Source organism: Lissotriton helveticus, chromosome 7 (assembly GCF_964261635.1).
Source record: "Lissotriton helveticus chromosome 7, aLisHel1.1, whole genome shotgun sequence".
NCBI lineage: Eukaryota > Metazoa > Chordata > Amphibia > Caudata > Salamandridae > Lissotriton > Lissotriton helveticus.
This window is the reverse complement of record NC_136068.1, coordinates 1,844,469,775-1,844,491,210: the sequence shown is the minus strand read 5'-3', so window position 1 is coordinate 1,844,491,210 and position 21,436 is coordinate 1,844,469,775. Positions and strand designations below refer to the sequence as shown.

Genomic DNA, 21,436 nt, shown 5'->3' with positions numbered 1-21,436 from the left:
GGCTATTAGAAACATACTAACCCCATCTATTTTAATTATTCTTAGTCTGATTGATCTATGTGTTTCATAAACTTTTTGGAGAGTATCTATTTTAAGGTAGGTTTTAAATGTGATTGTGGAAAGATGAAGAAGAAGAAGATGACAAGAAAAAGAAAGAGGGAAGATATTTAATTTGATGGTATCAAAGGCCAGGTTTGTGATGAAATGAGGGCCATGGAGAAGATAATGTTAAAGAAACCATAATTGCTAGATGAGTTGTTGCATAGTAGAGATGGGTAGTTTCTGATGATTTTAAAAATCATGAGAGGGAAGAGCTATGAAAGTATTTTTATTAATTAGAAAATAATGTTTATTCACACGTGTTTAAGTTAGCAGGCCCCTATACCTCAATGAGAGGGTGACTGCCTTACAATAGTACTACCCCTGTTTCTTTTTTGTTTTAGACATTTAAAAACTCTCTCTCTGATTTTACTTATTATGTATATTTTTGCAAAGTCGCTCAGGACACGGGGGCTAGTGTTGTTTTATGTTGTTCTATGCTGATTTAAAGATGCTGTTTTATGTTGTTTTATGTTGATGTGTATCAAATGGAGGTAAGTTCCACCCTTTTATGATTTTCACAAATCAAATAAAGTATTCTTCTTCTTCTTCTACTAAGTTAGCACAACTAGGTCACACATTTAAATTATTGGGCCTAAGCCTGCTTGCACTCTCCTCATATATAAAGTTGCAGAAGAAAAGGTGGCAAATACCATTGCGAGAACAAGTTTCCTACATGCATATTTTTCTTCTGTGGTTTTCCTTCTCATAAAATAGATGGAATTGCATTTCCTTTATTGTGTTGTTTTCTTGTAATGAAACAAAGTATGTACTAGTGTGCCTTATGAAGAAGACATGTTTATATGTTCTTGTACATAGCAATGTTCAAGACCTTTTGCCTATACCTGTTCATTTCTCTATTTATTTAATAAATTCACTGCTATTAAGTGTTGCAAAAATATTTCCTTATGAGTTAATTCTTGTATGTTTGAAACATAGACTTTTTCACTATGGCTTTATTTCATACCATGGTAAGTGTGTTTGTTTAATGTCTGAAACCTAATAAATTTGGTCCCCTTTCTGGGATGTGTGCCAGGCTTTCTGCTTGCTATCTCGTACGCAGACTCCACGTCAGCAAATGTATACTTGTAGACCTTCCCCTGCCTTTTGAACTCAGCGCTCTCCAAGTTGGACTGACTGCTGATTTATATTTCGACCTAAGTCTCTTTCATCTGAGGCCGATTTTATATTGCTAATTTATGTTTAGACTCTCCATTGACTTATGAACTGAGTAGATTTCTGCTAGTTCTTTGCTAAACTATATTGTGGCTTATGTTAAGTCTCTAAATTATGGACTCTCATTATTGAGTCTGATTTGAATTTGACTACCTAACTATGGGGTAGATTGGGATCGCGGTTTTCCCGCATCCTCCGGGCCGGCGGAAGCCACCGCCGGCCTGGAGGATACGGGAAAGCCGTTGCGGAGCCTCAAAAGAACCACCACCATATTAGGATGGCAGTGGCTCTTGAAATCTGTTAGCAGCTTTTCCGCTGCGGTCGGCTTCCGACAGCGGCGGAAAAGCTTTAACATGGCTGGCGGTGTCTATCAGACACCGCCAGCCATATTAGGATGGTGTAAGATGTATGCTTTTCCGCGGCGGCTTTTCCGCTGTGAAAAAGCATACGGACCTTCACTTCGGGGGCCCGTTGCGGGCCCCCTGGGTGAAGGGGGTTGGGATGCACATGGGGGGTACCTATGGTACCCCCCTGCATTTGTGTGAACAAAGCAGCAGGCACTGCGCGGTGCCTGCCGCCTTGTGCATGCAAAAGCGATGCATGCATCTTTAACATTGCGGCGGGTGCAGCTTGAAGCTGCACCCGCCGCAATGTTAAAGATGGAGGATGTCACCGCCACCCTGGCGGTCACATCCTAATCTGCACAGAGGGAACGCCGCAGCCCATGCGTACCCCTATATTTGCCTACTTCAATGATTCTTAAAGTTTGAATACATGGGTTTTGACAATGAATTTTGTCATGGAAAGATTCTATTCTAACTTTAAATACCACTGTCCTGTGGGACTAACACAGCCCCGATACTGCATATTGGTCCTTTAAATGAATCAGTGAATAGAGTCAACAGCATTACCCTAAACGTGTTTCTCTAATATTGTAGATGTTCTCAGTCTACATTATCAAACTTTCATGATTACATGACCGTAGTGGTTTCCCATTCCAAAGCGGTCAGTCACAAGGGTTGGGATGGTGTGTCGCACTAAGGCGTGGAAATGAAATCTAAAAGATTGCCTGCTTTCTGTCTCTCACATTTGCTCATGTTTGCATTCTGCTCTAATAGCTTCCTCCTCACCTGACCTCTCTCTTGCTTCAGTGTTCAGATTACAGAGGATGGATGAGTACCTGATGAAGCAGAAAGGTAAGAGTAATACCTGCAGCTTATCAGGTATACTTTCAACATTTTATTTCAACAATTGTTTATGCTGCTTCATTTAGTCAAAGTGGAATACATTTCATGAAGGCCTCTTTCCATTTTATAGTTTAGGTTCATATGCTGAACATATGGCCAGTTGGATCCCCAGAGGTACTTACATTGTAAAAGGGCACTCTTCTCCCACTCCTAGAACGATTAACCCATATCCATCTCACAGCTCTCAGAGTTGACCGGGGCTGATGCCTCCAACTGATCTCCATTTCTGTACATCATGGACTCCATCATGGACAAGGAGGAAGAGCCCACCGGTCAGTTCCCATCATAGAGAGGGCTAGCCAGTGTACCAGCAGAACATGCAGTGTAATCAACAGAAATGTATGCATCAGACCATCAGGCTAGATCTCAGAACAGGTAGACAAACTATCAGGGGCCCAGTCTGCTAGAGGCACAGTCCAGTTCAAGAGTAGGGCCAGAGTTACTAAGGACTTGCATGATGCAAGTCACCTGAAGGCAATGTAAGTCCTTAAATGGAGTATGTAGAGCCATGCAAAGAGTGGTTTGCGACTCCTTGCGTGACTTTGAAAAGAAATGTAATGCAACTTAGTGGCTTGCATTACATATCTTAGTATAGCTTAGCATATATCTTGGTAGATATAGAGCATTTCTGCTCTCTGTGTTACACACTACACAGTACAAAAATCTCTCTTGCTGTGTTGCTTTTTTTGGAAATGTTAGTAAACCTGACCATTGATTTGACTAAGAAACGAAAATGAGACAGAGACATCATCAGAACAATACAGAGCATTCCAAACAGGTATATATACCTCCCCTATGTGGCCTCATTGGACAGTAAAGCTTGCACATCCATGGGACTGGTGCCTTGGGAGACTATATTCAGAACTTTGATGACAGGGATTCTTTACCCAAGAGAAAGAGAAAGTTGAACTTTGGTACTACTTTTTTCGAGTCCTAGATGCATACTCCATGCTGTAGATTAAGCAGCCTAAAGGCTGTCAGCGAAGATTTGATTTTCCCTTGTAATGTGTTGTCGACTGCCACTGCCCTCAATTCAACTTGAAATCACAGAACCCTATGCAACTTCCCAGAACAATTAATTTGAGACTAGCAGGGTCATTTAGACCCTGACGGGTGGTGGCATGTCCTGGCTGTGAGGATATCCAACCATATTTATAGATTCTCACCCGGCAGACAGGGATCATCTCTGTTCCATCAGCAGAGTCACCTGTGCACCAGTTAAATCCCTGAAGCTTTTCCGAATGGACGCCATGTTTGTTTTTCCATCTTTGTTTGGTTTCAAGGAACAGACTTCCAAAGCGCAGTCTCTTTCTCAAAAAAAAGAAACCAGTGGCCCTAATTTTTTTTGTTCCTGTGCTTGGGAACAAATGTGTTGTTATTTACATAGTGGACATTGGTAGGGAAACATTAGCAGACATCACATCTGCCTGTCAGCCTATGCCCCACTGAGCCATGGGAAGGTCAGGTTTTCCTTCGCTGTAGTTTTCTCAAGCCGGCTGCTGTGAAAGGGACAGCAATCACAGACAGGAACAATGTTGAACTGTCACACAGGAGTATTTATTTTTTGCTTTATAGAAACAATCTCTTCCTTTTTCAGTTTTGTTTCTGGAAAATACGAGTGACTGAGTTCCATGACACGGTGACAAAAAGTGTTCCAGCCTTGCCCACAGAAGAATGGAAATTACCCTCTGGAGTGGCGAGGGCTTGTAATGAAGTGGCTGTATGTCAGCTGCCCCATTGGCCTGATTGGTTGTCCAAACAACATCTCAGTATTTTAAGATAAGGCAAATTATATTCAACAATAATTGGCAGCAAATTCTAGTATGATGGCCTATCACCTAATCAGAAAAATATACCAATTGATAAATAAAATAAATCCTATAGAAATAATAGAAATATTTATTCAAGCAAAATGGGTCACTGCTTCATAATTAGAGTACCACACATTGAAACAATGACACGAAAATACAACAAGTATCAAATTTGCCTAATCATAACTTGTAACAATCCTCACTCAAATAAATACCTTCTATAGGAAAGTGACCTTTTTGGTCTGATCAACCACAATTTTTCTGGACGGATGCTGCTGGTTGTTTTACTCTGCCATGGTGACAATGCTTACCACTTAGGCCCCAGTGCATGTGTTTGGGCTGCTAAAGTTTGACAAAATTGTCTAACTCCTCACTGGCATTCTTTACATTTCTATATTACTATAGTATATGGTGTGGAAATACACCCATGTCATGAAAAGTTGAATGTCACCCGTTGACTGCCATACTTATTGTGCCATCCTCTAGTGTGACAAAGAAAAACAAGGCTTCAAGATTATCACTGTAGCCTGACTACAATTTAGTACAATTAAAATAACCCCTTTGAATCGATAACAACTTCCATTTGAAATGGTATTAAGTCATCCCTCTGTAGGCCTTGTAGTATGGTGCATGGTCTTTGGCAGTCGGACATGCAGAAAAGGAATATTACCATGTCCGTACAGTGACAAGGTCCTAAAAACTATTTTCACAGTGAAAGGGCTAGTCGTACTATATTGAAAAACAGACTAGAGATTAAATACTAATACTGTAGCTCAGGAATGGGACAAGCTAGAACATTAATTAAAACACTTTTTAGGTAAAGGTGACTTTTAGAAGAGTTTTTTAGAAGAGTGTAAGTAAACCAGTGTCTATCTCAAGGACACATTATCCAATAGGTTGATGACAGTTTGTTTCTTATTTAGAGATATAAGGCCTTCAAAAGTGTGTAAGGAAAGCTGTGGTAGGTCAAACAATGTTGCTTTACCGAAAGTCCTGCTACCAAAGGAAAACATTTGTTTCAAGTACCTAAACAATTTTTAACAACCCCATAACATGAGGACATAAGTATCTGTTCTCTCTAAAACATCATGGACACATTTCTACTTTTAGATAAAGAGAGTCTCTTTTTACTGTATAGTGACATTGGAAGTGTAAGAAATTGGGCTGTTGGTTGACTGGGGCGTGAGCCCTGGTCAAGCAGCAAACACAGTCCTTGTTAGGACGAGGCAGATGTCAGCTCTAAATTAAACTCATTACTCATATAGTAGCTTGGCACAGAGCAGTCAGGCCATGTGTAGAGTATTTTTGTGACACTTTAAACAGTAATATAGTGAAAAACACAACGCAAAAGGATCCCACACCAAGTTAGAACAATAGAGTTATTTTTTATAACTTGAACAAGACCAACACGACAAAATCCAATCGGTAAAACCAGATGCATGCAATTTTAAAGTTTTAAGTGAAAAATAGCGCCAAAAATGCACAAAGCGCCAACTGTGGATATTGGGTGGCACAGTCGGCTAGACCATGGGCTTGCTATAGGGACCCAGTTAGGTCCGCTGAACAAAGTACCTTTAAACCTTGTTTGCAGAACGTTGCACGTGTCCACGTTGATAATGCATCGTGTGATGTGACAAGGCTGCAGTGTGAGGTCCTGCATCATCATTGATAATCCTGTCAATAATGGCTTGCGATACACAGTCTGGCGTCGAGGATTCGTCGAGGAGTCAGGGCAACGCACTGGTTCAGAAAAGCTGCGGGGCTGTGATGCAAAGTCTGTCATCAAGGCTGCAGTTAACAAGTGATGCGAGAGACTGCTCCTGGGATGCATCACTCAGTGGTGGTTACCATGAGTTGGTGGTCTGTGATGCTATGCGGATCTTTGCACTTGAAGAGACCCAACCAGTGACGATGCTGCAGCGCTTCCGCTCACGGTTGGTCACACAGCAGATGAGATGCGTCAGTTCTTCTGTATCCACAGAGGCCGATGGAACACATTAGGCGCACTTCCAAGGGTCCAGCGTGGAGGCGGCACAACTTGGCAGAGTATACTCACAAATGGCAGAGTCCAGCTGTTGGGTGGAGGTTGTTGGAACCTTCTATCCCTCAGGCTCAAATCAGGAGGCCAGCCAAATAGACTTTGGGGGTCACTCTGGGGTCCAGGGTTTAACAAATGTAGGTCCAACCCTTCTCGCCCAGGCAGGAGGGCAGCAGCTCAGCACAACAGTTCCTTCAGAGTATCAGTCAGGCAGAATTGCAGTCCTTTCAACAGCACCACAGTTATTCTTCCTGGCAGAGACATCTACTTCCTCCCTGTCCTGGGCCAAGCTTGTGTGGGTCACAATAGCCTAGTGTCAAGCCATTTGTGAGAGTGCTCAGGCAGGGCCATTGTGATATGCAAGTGTGGTATGTAAGAGCTCTTCGCCCTTGTTAACTCAGAGTGGCCCTTATTGCTAACACCAGTTCTCCCTTTGTCCCATTGTCTGGGAACAATGCACAAAGACCAACTGCCAGTTACACCTAGTCATGGAACCCAGGAACAGGCTGCAACACCAAGTGGTTAGGAAATGAAGATGAAAACTTGGCATTGTCAGAATTGTGAATACAAATATGAGTTTACCATTAAATAGGGCTTTTAATTACAACTATTTGAACACCAACTAAATATTCATACCTGCTTGTAATTGAAAGCTATCCCTTATGAAATATAATAAGGTAACCCAATGTTTTTCTATAGGAGAGGAAGGCCTTGCAGTAGCGAAAAACAAATTTATGAGATTTTCACAAGTGCATGTAAGACTGAAAGGTGCATGTCCTACATTGTAAATACATTGCACCCTGCCCTCTGGATTGTCCTCGCTAAACCCAGACTCATGCCGGCGACGCTTCGATCCTTGATTGACTACTGAGACACACCAATTATATTTATTCCTGGTCCGTACTAGCACACCGTTCTGACATTTGCTAAACTGTACTGGATGCGATTTAAAGCACCAATTTCCCCCCCCCCTTCTCTCCCTTGACTGCGGCAGCCCGATCACACATTGAGCCTCATTTTTTCAGCCTAGCCTTGCAAGACTAATTCCTCAGTATCCCAGACCACTTCATGTTCATTACTAATCTTCATCACCTACGTCGTGCGACACCCGAGTGGTTGCACTTACTCTCGCCTACGAGCAAGTACTTGTTTAAAATTTGTAACCTGGTCTTGATGATGGCCTAAAATCAATACAGGCCGAAAACGCCGTCGACCTTGCAGCGCATTTCAAGGTGCCATCCGCGTGGTCCCAAATGCCAATTTTGTCCATTGATGTATCAAATGTTTGGGTACCAATAAGAGTTTACTGTATATATCATTGTCTTTTTCTGCACGTTCTCCCGCTGTATATATCCCTTCACCTGTCACTTGCGCCATTCACCTGCGTCACGAGCCCTTTTGCACAGTTTTGTACAGGTTACATGACATTTGATATAACGTAGTGCTTTTGTTTTGATCTGTTAACCAAATATGTGTAAAAATATTTTTTGCATTCAATCTTTTATGATTTCTTGTCTCCCTTCCCCCATTTTAATTTCCCATTTCTTGAAACATGCTATGTGCATAATCTTTTATAATTATCAACAAAATAATACCTTCTGGGACATTGTTGTATGCTATATACTCTGGACTGTCCAAGGCATATTGTAGGGGTGACATATATTAAAAAGTAAGGTATGGGCCTGGGGTAAAGGTTTATATTGCCAGGTTGAAATAGCAGTTTAAAACTGCACATACAGGCTGCAATGGCAGGCCTGAGATATGTTTAAAGGGCTACTTAAGTGGGTGGCACAATCAGTGCTGTTGGCCCACTAGAACCTTTTAGTTTAATGGTCAAAATAGGACCACACTTTACTATACTAGGGACGTACAGGTAAAATAAATATGCCAACTGGATATAAGCCAATTCTACCATAATTTAAAGAGAGCACACACAAGTTAGCATTGGTAAAAGGCACAGAGTCCTAAAGCCAACAAAAACAAATTCAGTAAAAATAGAAAGAGGAAGGCAGAGAGTCTGGGGATCACCATGCCGGAAGGACCAAGTCCAGTACACAGAATATGGAAAGTACACAATTGTTCAAATTGAGCCTTTTTCGGATATGGCCAAATACCCAGCCAAACCTGCTCATCTATGCAACTCTCAACTGAATTGCTCTATCTTTTGCTCAACTGCTCATTCATTTTTGCCTTTCCAAAGCCATCCCTGGCTACATTCTGTGAAGCGTAGCCATACCAATGGCAGCGTACTACTCAAATGGTAATTGCATAACATAACATAACATAACATTACATAACATAATGTAGCATAACATAATGTAGCATAACATAATATAGCATAACATAACACAGCATAACATAACATATAGTTACTCCATGATGTCAACACCCTACACAACCTTAATATACTGCCCAAACTTTCTGATAGTCCTCACCGCACAACACTTTATCGAAAAGATGAGTTATCTTTTTTGGGTTCAGCTAAAATTCCATGAACCAAGGGTTTTGTTAGAACACTAGTTTTCAGCATGCAACTATAGTAACCCAAATAAATAAAGAATGTAATGTCAAGTTTGTTCATGGAAACCAGCCAGGTGAACATTCTTTGCTTTTCTTCTGCCTCTTTTATTTTCACAGTGGTGGCGCACAACTGCTACCATAGTTGTGTGGTTTGAAACTTTATAAATGACAGTTCAATTTCTCCTTCGACAGGAGCTCATCCTATGCCATATTGTCCTCTGCACTGGGAGCAGCATGGAGGAAAGTGCTACCACTTCCCAGTGATCATAACTCTGAAGAACTGGAGAGAGAGCCATGAAGACTGCTCCTCCAGGGACTCCCGCCTGGTGGTGATAGAAGACAAGTCAGAGCTGGTAAGTCATTAGAGATACAGGAGCAGGTAGAGCTGGAAAGACATCAGTGAAACTAGAACTGGCATAACTGGTAAGGAATCAGTGATACTGAGCAGGGAGAGCTGCAAAGGCATCAGTAATACAGGAGCAGGCAGAGCTGGTAAGGCATCATCGATACAGCAACAGATAGAATTATAAAACACCATCATGAATTAATCATAATATAGGAGCAGAAAAACCCGGAAAGTTTTCAGCCATACAGGGCCAGGTAAAACAGGCAATTTTTAGGTAATTCAGAAGCAGGGAGAGCAGACAATGCTTTGGTGATGCAGGACCAAGCAGGACTGAAAGTGCTTTGGTGATTTAGGACCTTGTAGAGCTAGGAATGAAACAGTGGGTGAGTACCAGAGAGACCAGATATACAAGTTATACAAGATAGATCGAATCTAGTAAAGCATCGCTGATTGAGGACTAGAATCAGGGAAAGCTGTTAAGACGTTAGTGGTACAAGACATGGCTGAGGGTATTAGTAATACTAGAACGGGTAGAATTATATGGCATCAAAGATACAACTGTGGGAAGAGCTGGTAAGGCAACAGTAACTGAGAACTTGAAAGAGCTAGTAAGTTGTTAGTGATATAGAGCCAGAAAGGCAGTGCTGGCAAGAAATTGCTTGCAAAGATGTAGGCTGATCTGTTATGAAGGTATGTATACAGTTTTAAGCAATGTTGCAAGGCAACAGTGAAAGGACCATGCTGTGAGTAGCAGCGATCTAGCAGCCGGCTACTGAGCAGGCAGAGCTGGTAAGACATCAATCATAGAAGATCAGACAGGGCTGGTAGAGCATCAGTGTTACAGGACCAAGCAGAGCTGGAAAGGCATCAGTGACAATGGAGCAGGTGGAGCTGGTAAGACGTTATTGCTGCATATGTGTAGTGGTAGCAAGACAACAGTGAAAGAACCAAGTTTAGCTAACAAGGCTAAAGTGATATGGCAGCAGGCTGAGGTTAAATTGTTGAAACACTGTGTTTTCATGCAGATCCATCAAATTCTGTCAAAGTTATGAGTAAATCTAAAGTATTTTTGAACCACATCCTCTTCCCCACGCCCTGTGGACTATTATGAAGCCTAATAAAGCTGTGCTGGGTATCACTTGCTAGGTACCTGCCACGCTTAGCACAGAATAATCAAACAGCAGCAAAGTCATAACCAAATTAACACTGTATTGAACTCCCTTTTAATTATGGCCCCCATTCTGAATTTGCAAAAACCTTGACATACCAATAGAAAACCAACTCTTCCTAGGTTATGCAAAATTTTGGGCAGATTCATTACTCAGTGCCAAACTTGAAACTATAAACCCCCTTTTTTAAAGGTGCCCATCTTTATAAAAATGCAATAAAAAAAATATAATAGAATTCTGAAGATACTAAGGGTCTGGTTTAGATTTTGGCTGAAGGGTTACATCATAACAAATATAATAGCTATCCCGTCCTCTTTATTACAAGGGCATTATATCCAATGGCACTAACAATATGTGGGTGGGATATCGCCATCTTTATGAACGAGTAACCTGCATGCCGAACCCTAAATTAGGCCTGATTTAGGATTTGGTGGGCGGGACTGCACCCCTCAGTATGGTAGATTACATTATCTCCGCCTCTCTGCCAAATTTAGATCTGTTGCATTGGTTCCCTTGCAGGTTTAAAATGATTGGTGAATGCCACCTCTGGTTTTGACAGCCGTTCACCAAACTAAATAGGAAAGGTAGGGTAATGGCCTTCCTCCGACTGCCACGCCTCAATTGTGCTGTCGAAGGAACTTTTCCATCAACATAGCAATTGGGGGTCTGTTGACAGAAAGCTTAGGCTCCATCCAGGTCTAATGAGGGGGCAGACCCAGAGTTTGGCAGACAGGGTACTCAGTTGCTTTTGCTAGAGAGTATCCTGCTCATCAAATTTGTAGATCAAGCCTTAAGTGTCTGACAAATTTCACGCATCTTCAGCAAATGGTGCCAAAGGTACGAGCAAATTGGCAAATGGCATTGCTACTGACATGATATAAAAATGTCTTAAACCCTTCAATCCGCGGGACACCCTTCTCCCATTGAAAAACGAATGGATGAATTTGAGCAAATAAAAAAAAGCAGCATATAAAGCGTTTGCACTTTCATACTGCAACATTTCAAATGTGAGCTAAAATGGTAAATGATACACTTCTCACCACCCATTTCTGAGATGAGCACTATGGCATCCTACCTTAGAGTCATGCTTAAACACTGTGTGTGATTTAAACCATATCTGGCTCACCTCTACATTATTCATTCAGCAAAATGCAATGGCTCAACATCTTCAGAAAAGTTCTAGAGATAGATATCCAGACCTTATAAACGTCCTTGATATATAGAATGTGTCTATTGCACTGTACTACACCTGGTAAATATGGGCACATGAACATCTATCCAATAGTGGGTAATCTGTTGTCAACAGAAGCTTTGCTTTTCTCACATTTGTTTTGCAGCAAACTTTGGCTTTAAGCCACAACATACATTGAAACATGACTCTGCAACCCACATCAAGTATGCCATGCCTAAATCTTTTTAAACATAGAGTACTACTTGTACCCTAAACTTGACAAGTTTGTAAACGATGCATCATGTAACTTTCAATATGCGCAAGGACACTTGCCTCAAAGGCTTACAGTATTTTCATCCTGTGCACCCACACATGCACACACAGCAACTCTATGATGTATATAAACATCAGCTTGTTACTAACAACTTTCTTTTTTTAAATGATGCATGGGGTTATGGAATAATGTGAATAGCAGTATATTTGATGATGTGATCAGTGATGCCATCAATGATGTCATTTGAAATGTCATGAGTGATGTCATCAATGATGTAATTTAACATGTCATGAATGATGTAAAGTGAGGTCATAGGCAGAGCTGCAAAATATAGGTTAGTTCAGTAAACTTTAATTGATGAAGTACGGGGTTCTTTGGTTAACATTAAGTGCCTGACTCACAAAGGTAAACTTATACTTTTGTTTAAGTTTATGACTGTTTGCCATCCGCATTTGCCATCCGCAACCACCACCACCTCATCAGGGCGGACAAGAGGACCTCCTTCAAAAACCGCCTCGACAACAACGCACACAATAGCAAGGAGCTCTTCAACATCGTGAAGGAACTCTCCAACCCCAGCTCCAACACCAACGACATCCCGCCATCGCAAACCCTGTGCGAATCCCTCCCCACCTTCTTCCACCGCAAGATAGCAGACATCCATGACCGCTTCAACACCTAGACAGCCCCAACAGACAGCAACACAACAGACCCTCCGTACACCATCGGCCACGACCCCCTGCTAGCCTCGGCCAGCGTGAGCCCAAGTCTGAACTGGGGTTATTTGCATATGGCCATGTCTGAACTGGGGTGGCGGAGTGAGCTAAAGAACGGTGATGGATTAAACCCAGATCAGTTGACTGGGGGTGAGTGTTTGTATTGTCAACGCTCAGTCCATCATCCCCTTTGTTTTTTCTTTGTTCGCCCTAAGTTGGCAGGGTATGCTCAGACGTGAGTCCCTTGCTCACTTTGCCACTGGATTCAAGCAAGCCCGGCTGAAGACGGCTGTAATGCCAGAAACCGGTCCTGGGAAGCTTGATTCCGGTAAATGGAAGACATGGCTTGGCAGTTCGGGCTGGACTGTTCCCATGAGGCACGGGGTCAGACTGATTTGCATATGGCCATGTCTGAACTGGGTTGGCGGAGTGAGCTAAAGAACGGTGATGGATTAAATCCAGATCAGTTGACTGGGGGTGAGTGTTTGTATTGTCAACGCTCCCTCCATCATCCCCTTTGGTTTTTCTTTGTTCGCCCTAAGTTGACAGGGTATGCTCAGACGTGAGTCCCTTGCTCACTTTGCCACTGGATTCAAGCAAGCCCGGCTGAAGACGGCTGTAATGCCAGAAACCGGTCCTGGGAAGCTTGATTCCGGTCCAGGGAAGACATGGCTTGGCAGTTCGGGCTGGACTGTTCCCATGAGGCACAGGGTCAGACTGATTTGCAAAGGGCCATGTCTGAACTGGGGTGGCGGAGTGAGCTATAGAAGGGTGATGGATTAAACCCAGATCAGTTGACTGGGGGTGAGTGTTTGTATTGTCAACGCTCCGTCCATCATCCCCTTTGTTTTTTCTTTGTTCGCCCTAAGTTCGCAGGGTATGCTCAGACGTGAGTCCCTTGCTCACTTTGCCACTGGACTCAAGCAAGCCCGGCTGAAGACGACTGTAATGCCATAAACCGGTCCTGGGAAGCTTGATTCCGGTCCAGGGAAGACATGGCTTGGCAGTTCGGGCTGGACTGTTCTCATGAGGCACAGGGTCAGACTGATTTGCATATGGCCATGTCTGAACTGGGGTGGCGGAGTGAGATAAAGAACGGTGATGGATTAAACCCAGATCAGTTGACTGGGGGTGAGTGTTTGTATTGTCAACCCTCCGTCCATCATCCACTTTGGTTTTTGTTTGAGCATTGATGGCACCATCAAAACCATGCAATCAATCCACTCCGGCTCTCCGTCAGACCCATTCCCGCACCACGTCTTCAACAGAGCAAGCAGCTCCATCGCACCCCACCTGCGCAACATCATCAATCTCTCCCTCGAGACCGCGACCTTCCCAGAGATCTGGAAACGCGCCGAGATCAACGCCCTACTCAAAAAACCTAAGGCAGACCCAAGAGACCTCAAGAACTTCCGGCCCATCTCTCTTCTCCCCTTCCCGGCCAAGGTCATCGAGAAAACCATCAACAGACAGCTAACCCAATACCTCGAAGAAAACAGAATCCTGGACCCTTCCCAGTCAGGGTTCCGTAGAAACCACAGCACTGAGACTGCCCTCATCGCCGCTACCGACAACATCAGGACCCTGCTGGACAACAGCAAGACCGCAGCACTCATCCTCCTAGACTTCTCTGCCGCATTCAACACCTTCTGCCACCGCACACTACGCGCACGCCTCCACGCCGCAGGGATCCGAGACAAGGCTCTGGACTGGACCACCTCATTCCTCTCCGGTAGAACCCAGAGCATCCGCCTCCCCCCATTCCATTCCAAAGCCTCTGAGATCATCTGCGGTGTACCCCTGGGATCCTCCCTCAGCCCGACGCTGTTCAACATTTACATGGCCCGCTCGCACACGTAGCCCGACAGCACGACCTCAACATAATCTCCTACACCGACGACACTCAGCTGATCCTCTCCCTAACCAAGGACCCCATCACCACCAAAGCCAACCTCTACGAAGGAATGAAGGCTGTCGCCGACTGGATGAAGACCAGTCGTCTGAAACTGAACTCGGACAAGTTGGAGGTCCTCATCCTCGGTTCCAACCCTTCAGCCTGGGACAACTCCTGGTGGCCGACGGCACTGGGGGCAGCCCCGACACCCAGCGACCATGCACGCAACCTGGGAATCATCCTCGACTAACTGCTCTCAATGACCAAGCAAGTCAACGCCGTCTCCTCCTCCTGCTTTAACACCCTCCGCATGCTCTGCAAGATCTACAGATGGATCCTGACAGATACAAGAAAGACAGTCACCCAGGCCCTCGTCAACAGCAGACTTGACTACGGAAACGCCCTCCACGTGAGAGCCCCGACCAAGCTCATCAAACGACTACAACGCATCCAAAACGCCTCGGCACGACTGATCCTCGACGTACCACCCCACGCCACATCACCCCCACCTGAGAAACCTGCACTAGCTCTCCGTCAACAAGAAGATATCCTTCAAGCTCCTCACCCACGCACACAAGGCACTCCACAAGACCGGCCCAGCTTACCTCAACAGACGGCTCTCCTTCTACATCCCCAACCACCAGCTACGCTCCTCCGACCTCTTATTCGCCACCGTCCCGTGCATCAAGAACAATCACCGGTGGGAGATCCTTCTCCCATCTCGCCGCCAAGACATGGAACACCCTCCTACTGAGCCTACGACAGACCCAAGACCTGCTGAGTTTCAGGAGGATACTGAAGCCCTGGCTGTTTGATCAGTAGCGCCCCCCCCCCAGCGCCTTGAGACCCTCGCGGGTATGTAGTGCGTTATACAAATGATTGATTGATTCACAAAGAGATTCATAAGTAGTACCTTTACAAGTGCAAAGTGTGCACACATAAAAAGAAAGGACAGCACTATCTTTTTATATGCAGAGCCCCCGTACTCATAAATATACTACTTTTAAATCCCCTTGTGAATAGCAAACAATCAGACCCTAGGTATTATCTCATTTCAAAACCTTACTTTATTATTTTTTCAGTGGATTTCATCATTTTCTTAACATTTTATTTAACTAAACACCAAGCCACTCAACTCTAATCCACTTTACACCACTCCACTCAAACCCACACTACTCTATGTCACTCAAATCTTTACCACTCAATCAATTAATCGGGGTAATTGTAAAGCATGGCTTGTCACTCTGGGGGTCTCCAGGCACTGAGGTCCTGAATGCCATGCGGTTCTGAAGAACCATGTCTTGAGCCCCTTCCTGAAGTCATCAAATGAAAGGAAGGTGGGCAGGTGGAGGGGGATGTTGTTCCAGGACTTGGAGGCGAGGTAGGAAAAGTAACGACCTCTGCTGCGGCTCCGTGATTTGGGAGATGTGTGCCAGGGCAAGGGGACACACTCTACTCCACTTTATGCTATTACACTCTATGCCACTCCATTCTATGCCACTTCAATATACGCCACTCCACTGTACACTGCTATACTATACCGTACTCCACTAATTAACAATCCTCTCGACTGTACACCACTCCACTCTACACTATTCTGCTATGGCACACTACTGTACATCACTCCACTCTATGCCACTGCATTCAATGTTATTCCACTCGACAACACTCCATTCTACGATACTCCACTCTATGACACTCTGCTCTACAGCAATCAGCTCTATGCCTCAGCACTCTATGCTATTCCACTCTACCCCACTCCACTCTACACCGCTCCACTCTAGGATAATACACAGCGTGCTACTACAGTCTACTCCAATTCACTCTACACCTCCCCATTCTACAACATTCCACTCTTCACCAGTCCACTGTATGCCACTCCACTGTACAGTATTCCACTCTTCGCCCCTCCACTATACTTCATTCCACTCTATGCCACTCCATTCTATGCTATTCCACTGTATGCCATAACACTGAACCTCTCTTCACTCCATGCCACTCCACTTAATGTCACTCAACTCTATACTATTCCACAGTACATCACTCCACTCTATATAGCTCCACTCCAACCCACTCCAGGGTATGCTGTTCTACTGTACCCCACCCCATTCTACACCACTCTACTTTAGGCTGCTCACTATACCCCACTCTACTGTACAGTATTTCACTGTACGCCACTCCACTCTGACACTCCATTGTATACCACTACACTGTATGCTAATTGATCTCCACGCTATTCCAGTATATGCAACTCCACTGTAGGCCAATCTACTTTCCGCTCTACGCCACTCCACGCTTCTCCACTGTACGCTCTGCTGCACGTTACTGCAATCTATGCTATTCCACTTTATGCCACTCTACTGATCGCTATTCTAGTCTACAGCAGTCCACTATACACTACTCCACTCTACACTACTCCATTATACGCTATTACACTGTATGCTTCTTCACTTTGTCACATCACTTTACTCCACTCCAACTTCAAGCTATTACACTCTAGGCCACTCTACTCTATACTGATTGTCAATGCCACACCATTACATACCACTCCAGTGTAAGCCACTCTACTGTATGCCACTCCGCTCTGCACTATTTCAGTGTACGTTTTTCCATAGCCCTTGCGATATCCAGCTTATAAATTGTGGTTTGCAGCCTATCTAGGGTAGCATTGTATTGTTCTCTCGTCTCCTGAACCTCATCTAGTAGTTCTGATCAAGTACCAAGGGAATTATTTAAGGCATGTAATCTGTCTTCCCGATTCCGGAGTTCCTTATGGAACTCATTCTGAGTACTGGCCATTTTGCCAATACACTGCCCTTATATCATGACCTTAAAGGCCTTGCATTCTATTATACTTGAGGATGCGGAACCCTGGTTATTAGTGAAGTAGTCAGAGATCGCCTCTGCCAGGCAATTGCGGTGGCATGCATCTTCCAGAGAGACCGGATTGAGCCTCCATGTAGGGGCGGGTGAGCGCTCCCCCATCAGTGTAAACGTCCATAAAACAGGGCTGTGGTCAGATAAGGTGCAACCTACATATTGATAGTAGACAATATTTTGGGTAAGTCTTCAGGAGCACATGAAATGATCTCTCTGAGTATGTAGGCGACGGACATGGGAGGAATCTGAGAAGACACTTTTGTCCTCGTATTGTGTCCTCCACATATTAACCAGCCCCCAGTGTCTCACCCAGTCATGTAGACCCTCTGCCAGTTTACCCAATGCTGTCCCCAATAGTGGGGTAGTCAAGCGACCCAGTTGTACATCTAGTACACAATTAAAGTCACCCACTAGCAATACAATATCTGATGGCAGGCCAGCTACGTGGGTAGAAAGGGAGTGAAAGAAGGCGATCTGGTCCTGGTTTGGGACATAGATACTCCCCAATGCAATTTCTTTTCCAAACAGTCTGCTCTCCAAAAGGACAGTTCTACCTTCCCTGTCTATAAGTGAACGGGTTAGCTCAGATGTTGTCCCGGCCCTTATTCGTATTAAAGCCCTTCTAGTGTATGCAGAATCAGAAGCTGGTCCCGCCATCTGTGCCTCGTTCTATCCACTTCAGTCCTAGCTAAGCACATCTCGTGGAGCATGGCCACCTGAACTCCCTTCCTTCTGAGATACCTATGGATATTATGTTTCTTGGAGGCTGATCCCCCCCGATATTCATTGACATAAATTTCACTGCTTCTCTATGGTCAGCCAAGCGAGATAACAGAGTACCATACCTTCCACCATTCCCTGGAATCCCTCTCCCCAACACTCCATCCCCATAACAGATACAAAGGTCCATGTACAAACTAAAAACAAATTAAGGAAAAAAGGGAAAGCATAAACAATCCCCAACATTAACTCCCAATCTAAGGGCAGCTCAGCAACGCTGGCTGTCCTAACTATTGATTACAAATATACTCTTAGTGAACATCTCCCCCAGTCAGCCTATAACGCTTCCCAAGAAGGGGCTGGCCAAGAGGGGTGTACCAAACTCACTGTACCAGCCCAACACCATTTTGACAAACCAAAGTTCTTCCAGTTAACATTCCGTACCGCATGCAATGTAGTGCATACAGGGACCATTAGATGAGTATGTGTCCTGGACCGGCCTTTGCCCTCTTCCTCCCACCCAAGCACTCCCCAACTTTGCATCAACAGAGCTACACATGATAAAGTGTATCAAACTATGTCATCTGCTGTCTGGGTCATTACCACATAGAGTCCATTCTCATCCTCATGTGAGGACATCGAGTCAGATCTTACTGCTGCTCAGTCCATTTCAGTCTTTAAGGAAGATGAGCCACTCCGGGACCACCCTGCACAGCCCAACGTGGGAGTCTGTGAGTGCACCGTCAGGAGGGCAGTCCCTGCTTTGTATGCTTCCAGGCCGACTCCGGGTCCTCGCAAAAAAGCGTGGAGCTGTCACGGACTATCCAGAGCCTGGAGGGGAACATTAGGAAGTACTGCATTTCCTTCTTCCAGAGACCACTAAAAAAGAGGTCCTTTTGACTTGCACTACTGCTATGTAATCTGTAAATATGTAGACCCTACCATTGTCGACAGCAAAGTGGCCTCCCGAACATGGTCTCTTCAGTATAATATCTCGGTCAGGTAGTGAAGTAACCTGGCCACTACCAGCCTGGGGGGCCAGCCCGGGGCCAGTGGTTGTGAGGGGTCTTGGTAGGCTCGCTACATTGTGAAAAAGGGAATCAGCAGGCCTGGGGGCACCTCCGCCCACAGTCAGGTCTCCAAATAAGCCACCATGTCCCCTTTTTCAACCCTGTCTGAAAGACCAACTACTGGTATGTTGCTCTGCCTATTGGGCCCTTCATCACGTCTTTCAGGGAGCTGAACTCTCAGTCTCTGTCCGGACATTTGGCTTGTAAGTGGTGTGAATTCAGGTATCTGTTCCATGTGCGTGGTCTCCACAGCTTTGACTCGGTCTGCCAATTTATGGTGTTCCACCCGCAATAGGCCGGGCCCACGAACACTTTGCATAGTTCAGCTTAACTGTCAGTCATGGCCGCCAGGATCTTGTCCAGTTTGGGCTGTATGGGATCCACAGAAGGAACGGCTGCACCATCTTCAACAGCAGCATCGCGAGAAAGGTGCTGGGTCTCGTGGGGCCCACCCTGGTTTGGTTCTGTTTTTTTCCATCTGTGTTTGCATAACGGGCCAGGCACTTTGAAAGTTTTGTGCCGCTCCACTAGAGAGGTGTGGGCGTGCCTTCATTGTGATACCAGGAGCTGAATGGTGGCTTCACACGCCGCCTAGCCTCACCAGTCTCTCAGAGGGGCAACAGGATGGTCTCACAGGACCCGGATTCAGTTTAGGGTAAAAAGCAGAAAGGAGGGTCACAGGGTATCTACCAGCTCAGAGTGAAACTACAGCCCAAAGGCCCCGGCATGGCGTGGCCTGCACTAGTCAGTCCCCTCAGAAGCAGTCCTGTGGTGCAGGTAGGTGTGCTGTGAGGGTCCCCTATCCGGCAAGGGCCCTCACTCTCTGCATGCACCCAGGCCTCCTTTCACATGCAGTGTCATGGTGTAAAAGGCACCATGCCATCTCAGACGGGTCCCAGACCTGCTCTCAGCTGAGCACAGTACACCTATCCATGTGGCTTCACCCGCATCTCAGCACCTTGCCAGACCGCCCTTGCTGTGCATCCGCTCGGCCGGAGAAGAGTCGACATCCACCGGGGACAGGACCATTGGCACGGCTAGTCTGCTCTGCGGTGCGTGCTGTCCAAGCACCGGTCCCAACTCCTGTTCTCAGGAACACTGCTGTTCCAAGGGGCGTGTAAAGTGTTACATTTTACTTTATTAGGTATTGTGTTTTTGTTATTCATATGTATTTCTTCTATGTTTATCATTACTGTTGTATTCCAAGTTCTGTTTCATCATACTAGCATGCGCAGCCCTGTAAGTGCATATTTTCAAAGGCTGCATTCTTCAAAGTTCTTGTCTACTCCGAGGCTCCAACTGTTGAATAGCTCATTCAGCAGTTGGGCTTTGGTGTGGACAGCTGTACTCCCGTGTAGCTGCTGTTATCCTGGATTAAAGCAAATCAAGAATAACCTTTGATGTCTTCGTCTTTCAATGTAACCCGCACTTTACATTTGGCAAGGAGCGGGCAGCAGCTGCAGTAATTTTGTGCAGATCATTGTCCTTCACTTCTCATCTTTACCCGGTGTCCTCCAAATGTGGGTCAAATGCTGCTCATCGGATTAAACACCTGCGGTCACTGAGTCTCTTTTCCGGGACTGGATGTGACCCCCAAATCGCCTCTTATTGAATTAGGAGGGTTTTCCTGATTTTTCAACAAGCTGGAGCCGTCTTCTTTGACATTCACCCCATACGTCACATGCTCAACAAAATGTGATGAGGTAATCACTCTACGTGCCTCCATCTTTGAAGGATTCATAACGTGAGTTGAAAGCCACACATTTCATTGCATGTCAATGATCAACTAAGCTTTACGCTTCAGTAATTTCAGCTGTTTCCTCATAACACAATCGTTTGGTTACACAATCGGTTTAAAATTTTGAAGCTGTTTCATTCTCATCTTCACTTTCACCGATTCAAAAACGGAAAAAACAAGGTATTTAAAAAACAATAAAAATATATATTTTTACTTCTCTACGAACTTAAATTGGAGAATTTCTCATTCATTTTACTAGCCTCAGTCTACAGTTTTACAACATTGACTTTATGTAAGTGTAACTGCTTTTACATTTTGTATCAAACCAATAATTAAATATGGCATCAAATCAACAAGTTGTTCAATGAAACCACTTTCTTCCAGTCTCAGGTAAACCGAAACGTGGTTTCGCAGTTTTGAAAGTTATTTAGTTGCACTTGATGCTGAGGAATATTGTCCAAAACGCAAAGTAGCCATATTATATAATCATTTAGGAAGTGCTCGACGACAAATATTTGACAATCTCCCAGCCTCCATTCCTCCCACAGGAAACGGTGAAGGTTGGAA

The 21,436-nt window shown here is 44.7% G+C and overlaps 1 long non-coding RNA gene across 1 annotated transcript in view; it reads left to right on the top strand.

Moving 5' to 3' along the window:
• LOC144767759 (uncharacterized) overlaps positions 1–2,461 on the top strand; it is a 93,307-nt gene extending 90,846 nt beyond the window's left edge. The window contains exon 3 of the long non-coding RNA XR_013598336.1: positions 2,427–2,461. This is a non-coding gene — a long non-coding RNA (uncharacterized LOC144767759). The remainder of the gene's footprint in view (positions 1–2,426) is intronic.
• Positions 2,462–21,436: the final 18,975 nt, after the last annotated feature.